Here is a 22,834-nt window from a genome sequence, read left to right as displayed (position 1 = left end):
AAGGGGAAACACATGAGGCTCACAGTGGGCCAATGGGGGTAGTAGTTTATGTACTTACGGATAGCAGAGTCTCCCTGGGCCGGCAGTGCAGTGGATGGGAAGACAGCACTAAATCCTCCATGGCACTCTCTATTGCAGGGAACACCAGCCAGATGGAAGTTGAGGTGCCCTTGATGGTAATGGGTGTTTAAGGTGCTTTGGTGGCTGGGCCCCTGTGATCGTGACGCCAGCACCGTAAGGTGCAAATGTTAAGTGCAGTAGTAGAAATTATGAAGCGGCAGTTGTAATCAAACAGTCGAACATTTACTGAATCAATTGTCTTCCGGTAGTCAGTACAGATACAGTTTATTTGTATGGCATGAGTGATGACTCTATGAAATAGGTTCAATAGTAATGCTTTTATCAGGTTTAGGCAATTGTCAGTTGAGGAGTTCTCTTTAAGGCTGACACTTTACAGGTAAGACTTCTGTAATTATTCTAAGTCCAAACTATAGCACACTGGTCCTAAATATGCTGTTTGCTACTTATCTTGAGCTATCCAATAAAGGGGTTCTCCCTTGTGGCAGGCAAACTCTCTGCATCATTATTTTCAGGATGCTCACCTGAAGGATTCAGGTTTTTAGGTTTCCACTATATCCCAGAAGGCTTCTAGTGAAAAAGGACAATTCTGCGCACTAATTATCCATTCGTGTACTGGCACTCCTAAAGTTGCTCTAAGGCCCTTGTGCTTGTGAAGTCCATAGGCTGGATTTAGCTGTAACCCTCACTAGGCTTGCTTCATATTTAGAAATAGACTTACTGTTTTGTGCTTGGCTGCTGTAGATAAATGTTCGCTGTACTCCCTTAGCCTGGCCAGAACCAAGGGGTAGAAATAGCAGACTACATGGTGGACGATGCCTGTTTCTCTCCTCCATACACTTGTTTTCCTCCTACAACACTTCAATACACTCTACTCTACATTCTGTTCTCTCTCTGCTCTAAGCTAGACACACCCCAAACTATATAAATTAGTGGCGCCAGCACCACCTAGTGGCGAATGGGTGCAATGACAATGCCAGCCTGATAAATAGGAAATACCATACAATGCAAATACATTAGATACATAGGCAGATGTTTAAAGTGTCCCTTTTACACACATATGTGGGAGGCTGCAATAACAATAAGCAGTGTAAACAGATCAAGGGCCTGATCTGAGGTCTTAATAAGGGGGTCTTATTTATATTTGGGCTCTTTTCTGAAGTCTGATTGGGAGTCATGCACATTGGGGTTTGAGCTGAGTTCTGACTATGGGTCTGATCTGAGGTCTGAATGAGGGTCTTATTAACATTGGGGGTCTGATTGGGGCTGTGAGCTGAGGTCTGATTAACATTAAGGGTCTGATTGCTGATGTGATCTGAGGTCTAAAGAAAAAAAATGTTTTCCTTTTTTCCTCTTCTAAAACCTAGGTGCGTCTTATGGACCGGTGCGTCTTATAGGGTGAGCAATACGGCGTGTGTGTGTAAAGATATAGATATACACAGACACATACTTAGTATGGCCAAATATATCTATATTTTTTAAGCACAGGTCCTTAAAGGGAGAGACGTGAAACCAGCCTTAGGTTACTTTCACACTGGCGTTTCTGGGTCCACTTGTGAGATCCATTTCAGGGCTCTCACAAGTGTCCCTAAACGGATAAGTTCATCCCCAGGATCCGTTCAGAATGCATCAATTTGGCTGCGTTTGGTCTCCGTTGCGCTTTTGAGGCGGACACTAAAACGCAGCTTGCAACGTTTTTGTGTCCGCCTGATGATGCAGAACCAAACGGATCCGTCCTGACTTACAATGTAAGTCAATTGGGACGGATCCGTTTTCACTGACACAATATGGTGCAATTGAAAACGGATCCGTCCCCCATTGACTTTCAATGTAAGTCAAGATGGAACCGTTTTGACCTAGACTTTTTTTTTTATGAATAATGCAAACGGTTCTGTTATGAACAGATACAAGCATTTGCACTATCGGTGCGGATCTGTCTGTGCAGATACAAGACGGATCCGCACCAAACGCGATTGTGAAAGTAGCCTTAAAAGGGTTTGTTTCACTTCAGCAGTAAGAATTTATTATGTAGAGAACGTTAGTACAAGCCACATACTAATGTATTGTTCCAATCCGTATTGCTTCCTTTGCTGGCTGGATTCATTTTTACACACTATAGGAAAAAGCTCTGGCCTATGTGCGCTCCTAAGGTCCAGGCCACCAGAGGGGTCGGCGCTTTTTCCTCTAGTGTCCAAGCACAGCCACCGCTGCTGGATTGCAGGATAGTCATAGCCATGGAAACGAGCATGTGTATAATGCAATGGAAAAATGAATCCAGCCAGCAAAGGAAGCAATATGGACAGTTACAATACATTAGTAAGTGCCTTGTATTAACTTTCTCTACATGCAAAATGCTACTTGCTGAAGTGACACAGCCCCTTTAAGCATGTGCGTGTCTGATTATTATTCTGAAACTAGTACTGCTATAGTGTACCGAAGCGCTGAAGTTGTGGCCTTTGAGGCCATAGACTTTGGATACTGAAGTAGCTGGCCACTGGAACCAAGACTCATCCCTAACAAGCTACAAACAGAGGAATTTGTGAAGCTGTTTTTGAAATATTACATATGTCAAGAGGTTGACCGTTTTTTTCACCCTAAATTACAGTTTCCATCCCATATGAAGGTGGAGCTCTACTAAAACAAATGGCATTTTTAAGTCTTGGAGCTTGAAAAACATTCTTTGTACAGTTATTGCTTGAGCATTAGAGAAGCTGTTTAGAGAATGCTATGCATGAACGCCTCTGCTGATCAATCAATCCCAGGCAGGAGAAGACTTCTGGCTGCAGCAATAACAAACCTTCTGCTGGAATTCAAGACCTTAATTGTATGTCCTGTACAGCAAACTGTGTGTGCATAACATTTCATTGACTTGCAAGCAGATTCCACGCCCAAAATGATCCTGAACAGTCTGAAGGATAATATGGAACATTATTTGGATAAGAAATACTGACTTTAGAGAAATGGGAGTTTTGCAGGATAAATATTTATACCGCTAAAAAATCAACTCAAGAGATTTATCTCGTCAGCATAGTCACAGAGCTATGGTAGGCAGACACTACAGGAATAGGCCCCAATGCAAAATCTGTATCAGCCCCCCCAGCCCAACCATTAAGTGGCACTAATAGTACTGCTGTCACCTTAAATGGAAGAGGGACCTTTAGGCCCTATTCTGAATGAGAGGAGAGGGTTAACTGCATACCTACTTCATCAGTATACACCCTAAGGCCACCTGCCCACATTGTGGATTACACACTGTGTAGTGGAGCGCTAGTGCGACATAGACTTTCTCCGCCGGTATTCCAAGGGTTACTTTAGGATCAGGTTATTAGCACAGGAAGCACAGCATCAGTAGTAAATAAAACCATCCACGAATATCCCATCACTCTTCCCAATAACTGGATGACACACAGTATCAGGAGCAGGACCCTGTTTAATGCCACATACCCTACTTTTATGCCACTCTCCCATGCATGGGAGACACCTACAGAAAATTATCCATTCTTTAATCACAGACTGGTTACAGCCCACATATCCCCTCCCCTCAGCCTGAGAAGTAATTCAATCAACAGTCCAGTTGAGAAATACATTGTTGCCATTGTGTTTCTACCGCACAACCAGACGAATGCTCAGCAGGTTACTGATTACTTTTTGTCTTAGGGCTCTTTCACACCTGCGTTCTTTTGTTCCGGCATAGAGTTCCGTCGTCGGGGCTCTATGCCGGAAGAATCCTGATCAGTTTTATCCTAATGCATTCTGAATGGAGAGAAATCTGTTCAGGATGCATCAGGATGTCTTCAGTTCAGGACCGGAACGTTTTTTGGCCGGAGAAAATACCGCAGCATGCTGCGCTTTTTGTTCCGGCCAAAAATCCCGAACACTTGCCGCAAGGCCGGATCCGGAATTAATGCCCATTGAAAGGCATTGATCCGGATACGGCCTTAAGCTAAACGTCGTTTCGGCGCATTGCCGGATCCGACGTTTAGCTCTTTCTGAATGGTTACCATGGCTGCCGGGACGCTAAAGTCCTGGCAGCCATGGTAAAGTGTAGTGGAGAGCGGGGGAGCAGTATACTTACCGTCTGTGCGGCTCCCGGGGAGCTTCAGAGTGATGTCAGGGCGCCCCAAGCGCATGGATCACGTGATCGCATGGGGCGCTCTGACGTCATTCTGGAGCGCCCCGGGAGTCGCACGGACGGTAAGTATACTGCTCCCCCGCTCCCCACTACTACTATGGCAACCAGGACTTTAATAGCGTCCTGGCTGCCATAGTAACACTGAAAGCATTTTGAAGACGGATCCGTCTTCAAATGCTTTCAGTTCACTTGCGTTCTTCCGGATCCGGTGTGTAATTCCGGCAAATGGAGTACACGCCGGATCCGGACAACGCAAGTGTGAAAGAGCCCTAACAAGTAATGAACCATAGGGAATTAAACATAACATTGCAAATCCAATCAACAATCTAGCAATCCGCTACACATGGATTTTCTGTATGGATTCTCGTGCGGAAAAACCACAGCATAAGGCCTCATGCGCACGAACGTATTTTATTTCCGTGTCCATTCAGTTTTTTTTGCGTACCGTATACAGAACCATTAATTTCAATGGGTCCGCAAAAAAAACGGAAGTTACTCCGTGTGCATTACATTTTTGGATGTCCGTATTTCCGTTCCGCAAAAAAGTAGAACATGTCCTCTTATTGTCCGTATTACGGACAAGGATAGTACTGTTCTATTTAGGGGGCCAGCTGTTACATTCTGCAAAAATATACGGAATACACACGGACGTCATCCGTATTTTTTGCAGAATCCGTTTTTTTGCAGGACCGCAAAATACATACGTTCATGTGTAATGAGGCCTAATACAGTACCAGCAAAGTGCATGAGATTAGAAAAATCTCATGTACACGTTGCCTTTTTATTCCATGCTGAACTTGACCTGCTGCGCAAATTTAGAAATTTGCAACACATCAATTCTTTATGCGATTTTTTGTGTGCCTGATTTCAATCTTTTCCATGTAAGTGTGAGATCTAAGGGCAAAAACCTAACAAATCTACACTAAAAACCGTAAGTAGCACATGCATTTTTGTGCAGATTTGGTGCGGAAATGCACAGAAATCCCCATGGAAATTCGTGCAGAATTTCTGCAAGACAGTCCCGCACCCATGTGCCACTTTCACACAGTCAGGGCCCTTGCATACGACTGTATGCCCTCTGAGACATATGGTCTGTGAGCTGGTCATATGTCCCAGGAGCGGCATTGATCGTGTACACGGGAGCACACAGCATCGTAGGATTACAATGATGCTGTGCACGTCGGGTCGCCCGCGGTGGTATCGTCCTGCACTCCTAAGATCATATGAGTGCGGGGCAATAGAACCTCAGGCGGCCCGACGTGCACAGCATCATTCTAATCTATGATGCTGCGTGTTCCCGTGCACACAATCAATGCCGCTCCGGGACATATTGCCCGCTCACGGACCGTATTTCACGGAGGGCATACGTTCGTGTGCAAGAGGTCTAACACAAACGAGAACTTATCCTTATATCTTATTTCTGCATAGGCTCTGTTTCTGGTTTTGGCTCACAATCACGGAAAGAAATCACTGATCAAACACTGACTGTGAAAGTGGGGTATGCAACATCCCGTCAATATGCTCAATACAGTATGCTTAACCCATAGCCATTTTATGCATACACTTTCACATGAGCGATACAGATTGTATCAGTATCTGCTAAGGGTAAAACTGATGGTTTTGCACGCAAGTTCTATCAGTTTTGTCTATGACTGCGTTCATTGTGTGCGTTTTTCAGTACGGATTGCATGCATTTTTTCTGTGCGTAAAAAAAAAATGAATACCCTAAAACAATCTACATCTCCTAGCAACCAACAGTAAAAACGTATTGCATTCAGATTTCTGATAACTGGCTTGTGCAAACGTGCCCAAACGTGCCATCGATCACATGACAAACGCTTGTTTCTTAGCTAATGGCACCTTTCATACGTTACCAAATATTACCATGTGTTAGTCGGGGATGTGCTGCTGACAATATGTCAACTGAAGGGTGGGACAACTATCTTAAAAAGCTTGACTTTGCATCGGGCACCGATTGTCTTGTACATCATCAATCAGCATGGCAATTTCCCCATCTAAAAGGACCTGGAGGCATATGGCAGAACAAATGTCTGAAAAAAACACTACCTGGTATTCTGGTTCTACGTATTAGCAAGTAGTACACAACATAATAAATAAAGTAAAAAAAAGTAAATAGACGAGGTATTCGCTCACCCTTGCAGCAGTACCGCACCTCTTGGCTCTCAACAGTGCTCTGGAGGAAACCAGCATTGGCTGTGTCAGTTCTGTCCACCCTTTATGCTGTGAATCCTGGACAATGACTTAATGGGATGGAAGAATCACCTTCCGGCTTCCCACTTAAACCTCCCAACTTCCCCTAAATAACACACCAGCCGTTATAGTGGTAAAATATGGCCGTAGCGGCCACCTTTATTAACTTATATAAAACATACCTTTTATTTAACATAATACACATTTTCAACCATAATAAATAACAGATCATCATTTAAACTTGTAAAACCGCTGTTAACCTATTCGAGAGATCCTGGGAGGCAACCCCAAACACGTTGTATTCCCTCATCCAATTCCTTATGACTTTCCTTGCCCTTGGCCGCATTTCACCGACCCAAGGACACCTGTTCCACAAACTTCCAAGTATTCAACTCCCTAGGCCTTCTTAGCCCACAAGAGCCGCACCCACCATATTTACCTCCAAGAGACGCGTATTACACTATATAACGCATCTCTTAGCCATGAATTGCCCCCCAGGATCCCAATATCCAACACTGCCACCGACGACCACCGGTGACACCTCACCTGCGGGCGTCCTGCCACACCTTGAGAGCCAATTCCAAACCCTCCTGAATCCCCAGGGCCCACATATCAATCCCCAGGTCATTCAGATGCACCCCGTCCGCCCTCAAAAACGGAGACGAAGCAGCCTCCAGCTCTTGATGACGCACCACCAATCCACCCTGACGACGGACAAAACGCCCCACCTCTTTATTGAGCTTCGCCCGCGCTTTGTTAATGCGATCGACGGACCGCGCAAACCGCCAACTCCTCCTAGCCACCACGTCCGACCAAACCACGATCAAATCCGGAAATTCCGCCAGCAAACGGAGAACATCCAACTTTATATCCCGAATAACGTCCCGGGACCTTCAAACACCTAAGTCGTTCCCATCCACATGGAACACGACAATGTCAGGCACCCGGTCCAACGCGACATTGGCGTGAAATTCAGGCAGCACCCGCCCCCACAGGAGGCCCCGCAAACCAATCCACCGGACCCTGAGCACAGCCGGGGAAAAACCCAGCTGCCTACCATTCCGCCGCACGTCAGCCCTCAGGGCACCCCAGTAGACGTACGAATGGCCAAATATCCACGCCAAGCAGGTCGCCGCACCTACAAAACAAAATAAGAACATTCGCTTAAAAACTACCCCCATGATGAATCAACAAACAAAAGACCCCAACAGAAACAGCCCATCTCACCACCCTCAAAGCAAATGGGGCCGCACATACGCTTTAAAACACGATGACTCCCATCGACCTATTCTCTTTATCACCTTCTCCTCCAACCCCCATTTTGCTGCCTCCGTCGTCGTGCCTATGCGAAAGGAATGCGACGCATATTCCAACGACGGCAAACCCGCCGCCCTCAAACATTTCCGAAACACCGCAACAAATTGGAAAACCGACAAACTGGAACCGTCCTGATGCACCAGCAACGGGATAGGCCCAGCCGGCCGCACCGCCAAAAACTCCTCCACACACCGCACCGGGCACAACGCCGAGCCCGCCAAAGACCGCAACCACAACACCGCGCCCTTACCCTCCTGGTCAGTTTTTTACCTCCGCAACCGACACCTCAAAACACCGCCCTGTATATCAACATCCTCCCGCAACAAACCCCCGGTACCCCTGCGAGTAGCCTAAACCAACTCGGATATCCGAAACGCCCCGAAAAAGGCCAAAGAAAAAGCAGCCCGGAACAAAAGAACCTCACCATACGACACACAGATAACCCCCAGCTGTCCCCACAATTGCAACAATACCTCAAAAGAAACCGGACGACGTGCATCCCGATGCACCCTCCCCCGCCGATAACCCTTCAAGGCCTGCTGCACCAAAAACCCTTTCGTCCCATCCACCAATCCCCGCAACCAGAAAGATACAGCCGCAACACGCTTAGAGGCCACCGAAAACTAAACTCCCTCGCCAAACATCGTCCCCAACCAGTATATCAACAGGGTCTGATGGTCCGCAACTGCACCACCCCCCCCCCGTCCGTTCCACCAACTCCTCCCACAAAGACCAAACCGCAGAATAAGCCGACCACGTCGCACTACTCACGGACCGCCGAATCAACTCCGCCGAGACCCCAAGGCCACGCTCCAGAGCCACTGGGGGCATGACAGCCCGTCCACCTCCGCCTCCGGCGCCAACTCCTGAAACCGTTGCCACTGAAAACGAGAAAGGGCGTCAGCATTTGAATTCTCCACCCTCGGAAGATGCACAGAAACAAAACAAGCATTCAATCTCAAACCATTCAACACCAGCAACGGAAGCAAACGCAGCGCCGGAGGAGAAGACGCAGATTGACTATTGATCGCCTGCACCACACCCAAATTATCGCAGTAGAAACGTACCCACTTATTCCGCAACCTGTCTCCCCACAGAACCGTAGCCAGTACGATCGGGAAAAGCTCCAACAAGACCAGATTCCCCAGAAAAGCTGCCTCCCTCCACTCAGCCGGCCAGGGCCCAGCACTCCACTGCCCCCGGCAATAAACGCCGTACCCACACGAACCTGAAGCATCCGAAAACAACTCCAAGTCCACGTTTGAAACGGGAGCCTCCATCCACAGCGCACGACCATTAAAATCCGCCAAAAACACCTGCCAAACCCGCAAATCCTCTCTTACCTCCCCTGACAACCGCAAATAATGAAAAGGGGCAGAAACCCCCGCAGTGGCCTGCGCCAGCCGACGACAGAACACGCGCCCCATGGGCAATATTCTACACGCAAAGTTCAACTTGCCCAAAACCGACTGCACCCTCCTCAATTGCACCCTCCTGGCTCGAACCATAAAAACCAACTCCGCAACCAAATCCTGCACCTTATCGCCCGGCAGGCGTCACTCCATAGCCCCGCTATCTATTTCAATCCCCAAAAAGCGCAGCACCGTGGAAGGACCCTCAGTCTTGTCCCGCGCCAACGGCACCCTGAAACATGCCGCCACCCGCTCCATCGTATGCAACAACACCGAACAAACCCGCGAGCCCGCAGGGCCGATAAACAGAAAATCATCCAGGTAGTGTAACACCGAGTTCCAACCCGACTCCTGCTTCACCACCCACTCCAAAAAAGTACTAAAACGCTCAAACAACGAACAAGAAATTGCGCAACCCATTGGCAAACAACAATCAACATAACCCCCCCCCCCCAATGAAAACCCAACAGGTGAAAAGTATCAGGGTGGATGGGCAGCAAACGAAAAGCCGCCTCTATGTCCGTCTTGGCCAATAGCGCCCCCTGCCCAAAACGCCGAACCCACCGCACCGCTGCGTCAAACGATGTGTAAGAGACAGAACACAAGTCATCCTCAATACCATCGTTCACCCCCCCACCAGGCGGAAAAGACATATGGTGAATCAACCTAAATTTGTTGGGCTCCTTCTTGGGGACCAACCCCAACGGCGAAACCCACAAATCCGACAACGGCGGCTGGCTGAACGGACCCACAACACAACCCGCCGCGACCTCCCTAGCAATCTTCTCCGACACCACCTCCGGATAACGCAACGCCGATGCCAAATTTCTCGGAACCGCACCACTACCCACACCCTGACACGGAATCCAGAAACCCCCCTGGAAACCAGCCAACAAAATCTCAGCACTCTCCCTATCTGGATACTTCTTTAAATAGGGTGCCATCTCTCCCACCTTCACCGGCGTCGCCCCTTTTTGCAGCAACCTCGGGTCCCTTCCCCTTTCCCCTTCGAAAACACCTGGACAGACTATGCGCTCCGCCACACCCGGAGCACTCATGTTTGAACCTACAATCGGCCATGAACCGGCAATGGCCCTCGTTAAATTGCCAACAACACCCCTTTCTCCCAGACCCCTGTGCGTCGCCGGCCGATGTACCCCCGGCCCCGCCCCTAAAGGGCGGCGCACTCCCTTTTGGCGCCGTCATCAACCTCATCCAAAGACTAATGTCCTTGTGATCCCACCGAATGCAAGGCCTAACCGCTTTCCTCTGCCGAAACTGCTCATCATATCGCAGCCAAGCAACACCCCCATACACTCGATGAGCCTCCCCAATAGCGTCCATATAGCAAAACAACGCAGAGCAATGCTCCGGCGCCTTCTCACCAATCACACTGGCAAAAATGGCAAACGCCTGAAGCCAATTCTGAAAACTCAGCGGAATAAGCCTATACCGCCTCTTTTCCTCATCCTCCCGTTTACTGTCATCCGGCCTACCCCTATCCAAATTGAACTTCTCCAACGGAAGCAGCGAAAAAATCTCAATGTACTCATCACGCCAAATCTTATCCTTCACTTCCAGCTTTAGATGGGCCCCAGTGGGCCCTCCAAACCGCCGCGGGAGACGGCGGCGCCCCCTGCCCCAACCGCGACAACAAGGCCAACATCCCGGACAATAACTCCTGCGCTACACCCGCCGACCCAAAACCCGCCCCCAGTCCTGGCACACCTGCTCCCGCCCGGCCGTCACATCACCACCCGAAAGGACACCCCCCGCTACAGCAGGTGAGTCCGCTACACGCCGCCGGCCGCGCGCCCCCGCCATCCGGCGCAGCACCCCCGCTCCAGCACCTCCTCCAGCCAGGGGTACCGGCCCAGGGGACGCCCGCTCCTCTCTCATCGCACTCCGCGCTCCCCGCCTGGAAACTGGTGCAGCCGCCGACCCGACCGGACGCCACTGCTGGGAACCGGAGGGACTCCGCATCCTCCTCCTCACACGTGGGGTCGCCTCAGGGCTGAGCCGCTCCGGCGGTACCGAACGGCGCGTCCTGGTCCTCACCTCTCTCGGCCCCCCAATGGTAGGAGCCACAGCCAGGGCCCCTCGCAGTCGATCCTGCAGCCAAGCCGTCCCATGCTGCTGCGCCGCATCCCGCACCGCCGCCATCAATGCCTCAAACTCCGCCATCCTAATTTTCACCTGCTCCCTCTACCCCTTCCTGCACTTCCTTCCCACTCTCTCTATATCCTGCCCGCGAACTGGTTCCCTGACTCCACCCCCCACTCTAACTTCTGTCTAACCCTTCTCCCATTTAACCCCTGCTCTGCCTACAGTCTTCCCCCCAAGTCAATAGCGCATTCCGCTATGCTGCGCACGCTCCATTGCTTTTCATCTTCTGGCACTTGTGGTTAAAAACTCCAAATCTTTATTTCAAGTGCATAAAAACATCATCATTAGGGATGAGCGGACCCATGGATGTTCGGGTTCGACCGAACTTCGGAGCAAAGTTTGGGTTCGGGACTTGAACTTGACCCTGAACCCTATTGAAGTCAATGGGGACCTGAAGTTGGGTGCACTAAAATGGCTGTAAAATAGTTGTAGTAAGAGCTAGAGGGCTGCAAAAGGAAGCAAAATGGGGGTAAGAGCAGGACAGTTGCCCTGCAAACAAATGTGTATAGGGAAATGACTAAAAATAACATAGAATATAAAAAAATAAAAAATAATAATCTTGAACTAGGAGGCGGAGGTCAAAGTACAGGTAAAATATATGGGGTTCGGACCGCGCTTCTGATCCAGGTCAGTATATAAGTTCTTAATCTTTCTTCCTTCTTCCTTTACCAAGAGAGCCGAGGGCTGCAAATATCCCTTAAGTAGATATCCTGCAACTAATAGGATTATAATAGTGTGAGTCCGTATGCAACAGTGACCTGCATTGCACAGATTATACTCACACAATGCTGTAAAGACAAGGCGTGAATACGATCCCTCCGTAGTAAGTTGTTCTTATTCTGTCGGAACAGCTACGTTCTTATGCAATCCGGCTGGATCCCCACACGGACTCAGGTAAGGTATACCTCAGACAAATCTGCATTCCTTTTCCTTGGATTCCTAAAAATTTCTGTGGACAAGAATGGCTTCTGCAATAGTGAAGCTCCGTAGATATTTGTTTAAAACTTTTTATTTGTCCATACTCACAAGACAACTTTTTTAAAACGCATTTAAAGTCCCAGCTGGACGGCCCGCACGGCCCGCACTTTCTGCAGCAGCTCTGACATATCGGGGTAATTTTTCAGGAACCTCTGCACCACCAAATTCAGCACATGCACCAGGCAAGGGATGTGTGTCAAACCAGCTATCCCTAGAGCTTCTACGAGACTTCGCCCGTTATCGCACACCACCAGGCCAGGCTTGAGGCTCAGCGGCACCAACCACTCATCGGTCTGTTGTTCCATGCCCGTCCACAGCTCCTGCGCGGTCTGGGGTTTCAGAACAGCCTGCTGTCGTTTCCCCCTGGCTGTGCTGAAGTTGCTGGTGAAGGTGTCACGCTGACCAGATGAGGAGGCGGTAGAGGAGGAAGCAGAGTAGGAGGAGGAGGCAACAGGAGGCAACGAGAAATGTCCTGCAATCCTCGGTGGCGGTAGGACATGCTCCAAACAGCTATCCTGCCTCAGACCCGGCCGCCACTGCATTTACCCAGTGTGCAGTTAGGGAGATATAACGTCCCTGCCCGTGCTTACTGGTCCACATATTAGTAGTTATGTGGACCTTGCCACAGATGGCGTTGCGCAGTGCACACCTGATTTTGTCCACCACTCGGTTGTGCAGGCCAGGGATGACTCGCCTGGAAAAGTAGTGGCAGCTAGGAACCACGTGCTGTGGGACATCCACCGCCATAAGGTTTTTAAAAGTCTTTGTCTCCACCAGACGGAATGACAGCATTTCAAAGGCCAGGAATTTAGAAATGGCGCACTGGCAGAGGCCAGGCGCACTGGCAGAGGCCAGGAAGACGGTGCATGCGCACTTCTATGCCTCTGCCAGTGCGCCTGTGCGATATTGCGGCGCTTCTCTTCAATTTCACAGAGGCAAGTGCAGTGAATAAATTAGCTAGGAGGCGGCGCTGGGCGGGTAGATTGCAGGCACAGGCAGCATCACTTTGCTACCTGTGCCGTTCGCAGCACGCCCTGCGCTGATAAAGTCTGGTCACTGCGCAGGCCGCATGACACGGCTTCACGGGCCGCATTTTGCCCGCGGGCCGTAGGTTGGGCATCACTGGTATAGTAATGTCAGGTATTACTCACGGTCTCCTGCAGCTCTTCAGCCGGCTTGTGTTCTGGTCTCTGAACGCTGTGCATCTCACAGCCTGCTACGGATTGCTCGCTGCAGTCGCTTTAATTACGCAGCACAGATCCCTGCTATCCCTTTCTCGGCTGTGTCTTTACCAGCGCATGCTTTCTGAGATTACTGGAACGCCGACTTCAATTGGTGATAATGTCCGTGTTCGCTTTGCTTGTAATATGTTCCCATACACACTGCACTTTCACCACCGCCACCAGATGCGTTTCGGTACACGTATGTACCTTCCTCAGTGGTGCAAAATTCCCATTTCCTATATGTTTTTTTTTTTTTTATCTTTTTATGCGCGAGCTCCGCATTGTAGAAGGACCAGTTTTATTAATTTATGAATTTATTGTGAATATAGTTTGGGGGATTCACAGTATGATATATTGTTCGAAATGGTTTTATATATATGTTTTGAGTAAAAATACTTGCATGTTGTGAGCCAGGCATTCTTTTATATATATTTGTGACGAATCATCATGCAATAAAACAAAACAAAACATAAAATAGCTATGCATTTTGGATGAAACACACCATCCTCCAGAACGCGTAGCTTTTTTATTTTTTATTGCATGATGATGTTTTTATGCATTTGAAATAAAGATTTGGAGTTTTTAACCACAAGTGCCAGAAGATTTGTCCAGGATTCACAACACAAGATAATAGAGCAGGGACTGTGGAAGGTGTTATTGGACTACGTCATGTTTTGTTTCTTCTAGTCTATGTGAATTTGAGCTACTAGTCCTTTGTTGTGCATTAAAGACATTGTGCTATGCCTTCAGTTTTACCTATTGGGATTGGGTAATGTATTGTCTCGGGCTGGGAAATGTGTAAAGCTGTGTGATGATCTACTGGGACTGTGGAATGTTTTGACTACTGGATTGTCCAATGTTTTGGCTACTGGGACTAAATTGACTCCTACGGTTGAGTGCAGATGTTAGTGCCAGCTTTGTGTAATGGGCAGATCAAGGGCAAAGAGTGAGGACCATGCATTACAAGGTGCACCTGGATCACCATGGATAAAGTTTTCTACATGTTCACAGATGTTTCGGTGGTTACATATTCTGTACAGTATATTGTATTTTTGTCCAGATAAGTGTTCTCCGAATACTCGATTCTCCTACCCAAACCATGATGCAGTATAAGCATAATTGCTAGAGTATCAAACGGACCAAAGCATTTGCATAGCGCCAACATAATCAGAAGCAAAAAACAAGCAAATTGACTAGTAAAATAAAAAAATGCAAGACAAAAAGTGGAGAGGCTTTTGCCAATAACAACTTACAATCTAAATGCAATCTTTGATGGTAGCAGTGGCGTCATTAGAAATGACTGGGCCCAACAGCAAATTTTTGAACGCCCTACCCCCCAACAACTTCTTAGCAAACCTTTCCTTTTGTGCAACCCCCACTCTTGTGGCTAGTCGAGATAGCTCTCTCAGACCAGGCCCAGCAGCCACTCCATCCATTACCTGCACATACATACTGTCACTGAATATAATGTCATTGTATAATACTGTTGAGGGGAAATGACAATAAAATCTTTTAGTCCTTCTTCTGGGTGGGCCCCTTCTGAGTTAGGGCCCCGTAGAAGCTGCTTCCACTATAGCTACACCCCTGGATGGAAGCTTGTATTAGACCTAAAGTCCCCCATACATGTTAGTGAATTGTCAGCCAAACCTGCCCAGGGACCTGTAGGGTTTGGCTGACAGTCTAATCTGTATGTGGAGCTCTCAACTATCTAGACAGATGATGATGGGGAGAGAAGGATCGGGCAAACTGCATTTTTTTTCCCCGACAGATCCTGTTGTCTTCCCAGGAAATAAGCCACCAGAAGGGTATTGGGGTGGCTTTTTCCTCTGTCCTCATTGACAGCACATACACGTCCGACAGCTATTGAATGTCTATGGCCAGCCTAACGTTACACATTAGTAAAGCAATCTCAGGTCTAAAGTTGCTGGTAAATGATCAATAATAAAATAAATGATCAATGACTCTGGAACATATGTATTCCTTTGGGACTAGGTACATTAGTGATTTACTACCGAGAGTAACTCAATGTCCCAAACTATTTACTTTGCTAACTGACACTTTTTGGTCTCTCTAATATGGAAAGCAATTGAGTGTTTAATTGATGTAGTGTATTTTTAACAAGAACTGCGGTTTCCAAATGAGTTCATGTGTCACCTTAACAAACGTACATGGATGTATTCCGGCTCTGTACGACTACTGAGTTGTACACTGCTGTAAGGGTACAGCCACACGGCCAGGTTTCCTAATGCAGTTTTGGAAGCCAAAATCAGGAGTGGATCATACAAGGAGAGAAGGCATAAAGGACAGATATGACTTGTCTTTTTCTAAATTCACTTCTGATTTTGTCTTCCAAAACTGCATCAGGAAACCTGGCCGTGTGGCTGTACCCTAAGAGGGCACCTAAGGGTACCTCCCTTTAAATTTCATAAAATGGCATACAAAACTTATTCTGTCAGATTCTATCCAGGGGTGCACCTCCAATGAGACCAGGTCAGGCAGCAAGACCTAGAGAAAAGTGGGGGCGGGGGCAGGGCTGTGAGAAATGAGCGCTTCCCTCGTTGAAGCGCTCATCTCTCTATATTCAACTGCTCCACAGTATGCATTCAACATTAAGGCTGGGAGGGGGGGGGGGGCGCCATTTCAATTTTCGCCTCATGCAGCAGAAAGGCTAGGTGCACCCCTGATTCTATCACATAATATATTACAGATGTCATTCTCATGAAAGGTATTGAAAGGGGCCCCTTCTCAAGTGTGACTCATTTTAAACTATTTCTTAAAAGTTGGAAATGTTATAGGTTTGCCTGCGGCTAATCTTTTATTTTGTTACAGGAAAGAACTTTACTGGGGCTGTTTGTTTCTCTTTGCTATACTTGATTTTTATTGCAGTGTGTTTAATGCTTCAGGACCTGTGGTCACATGTTCATTCTATGCAGGTCCTCAAGTCAGAGAGACACGCTGTTGTAGAGAAACTGTGATGCAGTATTGTGGAGACGCGTAGGGCAGCAGACTGGTGGGGGTCATGCTGAGCCCCAGGAAGCAGGAGCCATGAGAGCATGTCATGATAGGGTCAGAGATAACATGATGTGAATGGGGTCCAAGTGTCTGAGGTGGCGATAGACTTGCCATGTGACCTGAGAGAAAGATTGATTCAGGCTGTTTGTGGTGGGGTTGCAAAGAGTAGGCTCCAACTGATTAGCTGCAGAAGGCCACGGCATGTAGCAAGTGTGTGAGGCCTAAATTTGGGGTTAGATGCTAGATGTGCTTGCAAGAGGCTGTAGCTAAGAACTGTGCCTACTGTGAAACCAAGCATACGTATTGTGTCTTCGAACGGGGCTGTTCGCATAGTGGTTTTTGCCCCGGATTCCACACCAAAAAGCCACTGGCTAACTGCACAGTGACTACCTCTCAATGTTTTCAATGGGATACTGTGCGGCTGATCATGTGGCCGTGATTGATTGTCACAACCACACCAAGAAAGAACATGTTCTTTCTTGACATAGTCCTGACCATAAATAATGCCATCCACTGAATTTTTGGCACGGAATGCATGTAAAATTCTGCCTGCAAAGGACATTTACCTCTTTTTGGTGTAAAATTGTTGCATGACCCTCTTTTTTGTGACTTTTTAACGCAGTATTCAACAAATAGGAATGTTGAGGGAGTGCTAGGGGCATGGCCCTTACTCCAAACCCAGCAAATTGACAAATTTTAAAGCAGGAAAAAGGTGTTAAGGATGCCAAAAAAACTCTGCCAAAGATTATTATTGAAGGGGTTGTCTCATATTGCTGTTACTAAGGCGAGATGAGACACAGTCCTGACCATCTCCCGGCCGGGAAACACCAGAGCGCATGAGAGCTACAGAAAAAGTGTAGCACAACAAGCTATGGTGTTTCTGTGTTAGGGCTCATGGACACGAACGTATTTTCTTTCCGTGTCCATTTCGTTTTATTTGCGGACCGTATGTGGAACCATTCATTTCATTGGGTCTGCAAAAAAACGGAAGTTACCCCGTGTGCATTCCGTATGTCCCCATGTCCTTTCCGCAAAAAAATAGAACATGTCATATTATTGTCCGCATAACGGATAAGAATAGGACCAGCTGCAAAATACAGAATGCAAGCGGACGTCATCCGTATTTTTTGAGGATCCGTATTTTGCGGGACACAAAATACATACGGTCGTGTGCATGAGCCCTTAGAGAAACACCGTAGCTTTCTGTGCTACCCTGTTTCCGTATATGGGAGCTACTGAGACGGCGAACGCTGGAGCGCTCTGCTGTTTCTCGGCCTGGATGTAGCAGATTTTGTAGCTGAAAATTCCATGACTGAAAATCAGTTCCATTCATTTCCAGGATTTCTGCAAGCCCCATTGAGGTGAATGGAAATGATTTTCAGTAGCGGAATTTACTGCCACAAAATCTGTCGCGTGTGAAGGCCCCCTAAAAGATTTGCCTAATTTATGACAAGGCACAATTTCCATCATAAATTAGGTGCATCTTCTGGCAACAATACCAGCATCATAGATCCAAAAATGCTGCCAAAAATTACAGTGTTAATAAACGACCGCCACCATGTGAATACCCCCTTAGACAGACTTATAACTGCCAAGCCTAAGCTTTGTTATAATAACCTCCATGCCAGTTGCAAGAACTATGCTTCCGTCTTATCTCTTGTGCCATTTCAGGCCTCTTGCCTACGCCATACCCCAGTTCGGACACATTACAACTTAAAGCATTATTCCTATAGGACAAAATCTCGGACACACAGGGAGGCCTTATAATTAGCCTTATTTCTCTCATTTGAATAACAGGTTGTCGCGCTCACATAAAAATGTTGTCACTCTATCTAGTCGTTGGATAAAATGGCACATACTTTGGTCTGCCCGGTCCCATACAGAAAGCTGTGCCAGACTGAATAGGTCTTTAAATCAGCAAAGAGGACCCACGTCCCCCAAGCAGCTGCTTTGCGAGCAGCTCTGTGGTCCTGACTCCTGACAACATTTCCTACTTGCAATACTTTCCATCCCCTAAGCTCTGGCTCCATCCTCCTTTGGTCTAGCTGGAGGGGAGATAGGAGATTAGTGAGGAATGTGGAACAGATGCTGTGGCTAGAAAGGATAGGGGGCTGGGATCCAGAGGGGTGGCAAGAGAGGAAGGACTGGGTCAGGGATTTGTCAGCCGCCAACAAAGGTCAGCTCTGCCAATGGCAATTACATGGTCCTCCTCATTCAAGCCCTTTAAAGTCAGGCAGCAACCCCTGCCCTCGTAGGTCATTGTTGCCTTAGGAAACCACTACATGCATAAAATGAGGATCATCCCCCCCTTCCCCTTTACACATGCAAGACGGGGGTACTTATGAAAAGTACAGAGATCATTTAAGATTATGAGCCCAATCTCTTAGAAATGAGGCTCTGCTCGTGTACTATAGCTTATGCCTCTTACATCTGCAACTTTCTATTTTAATTATGTCACTTTAACCCCTTAAAGACTGGGCCTACTTTCATTTTTGATTTTTCCTCCTCACGTTCTAATAGCCCTAACTTTTTTATTTTTCTGTTCAGATTGCTATAGGAGGGCTTATTTTTTTGTGTGACAAGATGTATGAGGGCTTATTTTTTTTGCGTAATAAATTGTCGTTTTTATTGGTACCATTTCTGTGGTATGTATGTCTTTTTAATTACTGATATTCAATTTATTTGGGGGGGACAAGATGACTAAAAATGGTGAATCGTGTTTTTCATTTTCTTTTTTCCATTATGGTGTTCACTGCACAGGAAATTATTTTTATATTTTAATCGCTCAGACATTTTCGGATGCAGCAATACCTAATGTGTTTATTTTTCTATTGTTTATATATTTTTATATGTAAAATTGGGAAAGGGAGGTGATTTATACTTTAAATATGTTGGTGTTTTTTTTTTGCTTTGTTTTTTTTTACTTTTTATTTAATAACTATTAGCCCCCTTAGGGGGCTATAACCTGGGATCTTTTAGATCCCTTGTCCTATTCACCCTAATAGAGACCTATTAGGGTGAATAGCATTCTTAGGCTGAATTTACACTGTCCGTGGAAAACGATCCGTGAGATACCGGACTGGCATCCCGCTTAGTGAAACATCCAAAGTCGATTCACATAATACTTCATTTGAATACTGTACGGAGCAAGCGCTCCATACAGTATTAGAATGTATCGGATCCTATGAGCCAAAGTTATTATTTCATAAATCAATTTCTACTGTAAAAAAACATTTCCCGAACTTGGGTTCAAACAAAGTATTATGCGAATCGGCTTTGGATGTGTTACCTGAAGTCGATTCGCTCATTCCTAATCTTAGCCCCACAAGCACCAGACAGGGAAGGCACAAGCATTCAAGGAGCAGTGCATACACAGGCTACCAAAACTACACGTTGCCAACCAGCATACACGAACATTAACCGCAGCCAGTACGCCAGAGTGAGCAACATGGAAGCCATGTCACAGTAAACCACACAGAGACCGTGACACAAAACTAACTGGCTATGCAGGGGCTTAATTATGTTGAAGTCCTTTCCTGTAACATAGCAATAAAGAGCACAGGGGGCTTAGCTACATTAAAGTCCATTCCCTGGCATAACTGAGTGATCCAGCCAGGCAGATGTGAGTGATTGTTCTGAGGCAATATTATGGCGCTCGGCTAGAAATATTAGTGGACTCAATCAAATCTTGGGTAATCCATACTGAAGAAGGAGAAGTCAAAACTGGATTATATATTCATGCAACATCTGATGTACATATTTTTAGGTTGGGTTCAAGATGCTCTAAAATAGTTGCAAAGCGCTCAATAGATTTATCAGAGGGAGCTGTTGCTGAGATGTTTGGGGATTTGGATTGCAGCAAAGGTAGAAGTCTGAGAAGTAAATAATGCGTACAATGGGTCAGAACTACTGCATAGCTTGTGCTTGTTTTACGTTTGTTGTATCATACTGACACAAACGGCATATGTTAAACTGCATTTAGGTTCATGTTTTGTCCATTACTGTGTTTTGTATTTTTTGTTTTTGTGACACTCGAAATGTTACTTGATGTTTTAGGACCTTGCATATAGTGCACTAATAAAATGCTGAACAGAGCATGGCGAAATGAACATACTGTTTTCATATTAACTAAAAGCATCTCATGTGTCTCAACCCTTGAGGCTCGTATACACAAGTACATTCAGGTTCCATGAATTGTGTGCAGATACAGACCTAATGTTAGTCCGTGGTAGCTAGGAAAACTGACATACTTCTAGACACAGTCTATATCTAACAAATCAGACCATGCTCTATCACAGTGGTCAGCAACCTTTGGCACGCCAGCTGTTGTGAAACTACAATTCCCGGCATGCTCCATTCATTTCTGGGAGAGTTCTGAGAAGAGCAGAGGAAGTGGTGCATGCTGGGAGTTGTAGTTTCACAACAGCTGGAGTGCCGGAGGTTGCCTACCCCTGCTCTATCAGATACAAGTCAAGGGTTCACCATAAAAGTCAATGAAGGCCTAAAAATGTTTATATCCTATATATGGGCAGTGTCTCTATAAAGCAAATCTGAACACATGGCAGAGACCACTGGACTTAAGACGCTCGTACACCCATTACAAGCTCTGTGCTTGTCAAGCCAATAGTTGGGTAGAAAGGGCTCTACACTGTGACTCTCATGCCCAAAAACCCACATATAGGGCCTGTCCTGTAAACTGAACCATAGTAAAGATCTAAGCGCCTCCTGGGTAATTGCCATATTTTGTAAATTCTGATACTACAACATGCTAAACATGAATCAGAAAAGACCCCTTTTCATGGAGCTTGGCATTTACCTGTATCATCGATTGTCCTGTCTGAAAGCAATCTGCTACCCAGAAGCAATGGCTCACTATGAGGATGACAAATCGCAGAAAAGGAGATGATTGCAGCATTTAAATGCAACTCTCACCTCCTGTGACGAAAAGGCAATTTTTGAGAACAGCCAGTTTGTTCCCGATAATTGCCTGCTGTGCAAGCCTGAGGGCCTTAAAGGGGTTCCCTTGGAATGATTTAAAATGGGTCCAAGCCACCAGTCCTAGAATCTGAGCAGGCCTAGGAGCTCTTCAAGTGGAGGCAACCAACCCTGCTCACAATCTAGAACATGTTGCTGGTGGTCATTTTAAATAATTCCCAGGGAACCCCTTTACTAGATTGCTATTATTTTTAACAGATGTGCTCAAGTAGTTACTTACCTAATGCACATCTTCCCCATGCTTTTTATCACTTTGGACTCCCCTGCAAAACGGAACGGATCCGTTATGAAGCTCATAGACTTCTATTATGATGGAATGAATAACGGAATGTCTCTAAAGGCATTCCGTCATAGAATTGCGTTATGGTCCGTGGTAACGGAATCTAAAACGCAATTCTGCTTTTACCACCAAATGAAGCGCAAACGAATTTCAAAGTATGAAATTTGCTCATCTCTACTCCTGAATAATTTTTACCATGTAAACAAATTTCTCTGGTTTCACATCCATATGTAGCACTTCCTGTTACTGTGTCCAACCAAACCCATGATGCACTTCTCCTTCCTCTGCCACAGCTCCAGCACCGCCCCTAACAATGACCAGCTAGTTTATAGCTCCTCCCACCCAGCTAGTTACATAGACACTGCCCTATCACTGCCCCTAACAATGCCCAGATACTTTATAGCTCCTCCCACTCAGCTAGTAACATAGCCAGTCCCCTCTTACTGCCCATGGACATGACATCACAGGAAATAAGACAGAGCTGCATAGACATGGTCATGTGATTATAGCCCAGAATGGGAGATAGAAGCGAAAAATGTAAAAGAAATACAAAAAAATTACAGCTACCCTCATAAAGGATTATTTTAAAGGATGTTGATGCAAACCGTAAAACCCCTTTAACCACTTAGCGCTACGCTAACGCCGAAAGGCGTCATCTCTGCGGCGCTCCCAGGCTACGCTAACGCCAATAGGCGTCATCTCGCGTGAGCCGAGATTTCCTGTGAACGCGCGCACGCAGGCGCGCGCGCTCACAGGCACTGCAGGTAAGCGAGTGGATCTCCAGCCTGCCAGCGGCGATCGCTCGCTGGCAGGCTGGAGATGTGATTTTTTTAACCCCTAACAGGTATATTAGACGCTGTTTTGATAACAGCGTCTAATATACCTGCTACCTGGTCCTCTGGTGGTCCCTTTTGTTAGGATCGACCACCAGAGGACACAGGCAGCTCAGTAAAGTAGCACCAAACACCACTACACTACACTACACCCCCCCCCCTGTCACTTATTAACCCTTTATAAACCACTGATCAGC

This window comes from Bufo gargarizans, chromosome 9, assembly GCF_014858855.1.
Source record: "Bufo gargarizans isolate SCDJY-AF-19 chromosome 9, ASM1485885v1, whole genome shotgun sequence".
Lineage (NCBI taxonomy): Eukaryota > Metazoa > Chordata > Amphibia > Anura > Bufonidae > Bufo > Bufo gargarizans.
Note: the sequence above shows the minus strand (reverse complement) of the source record.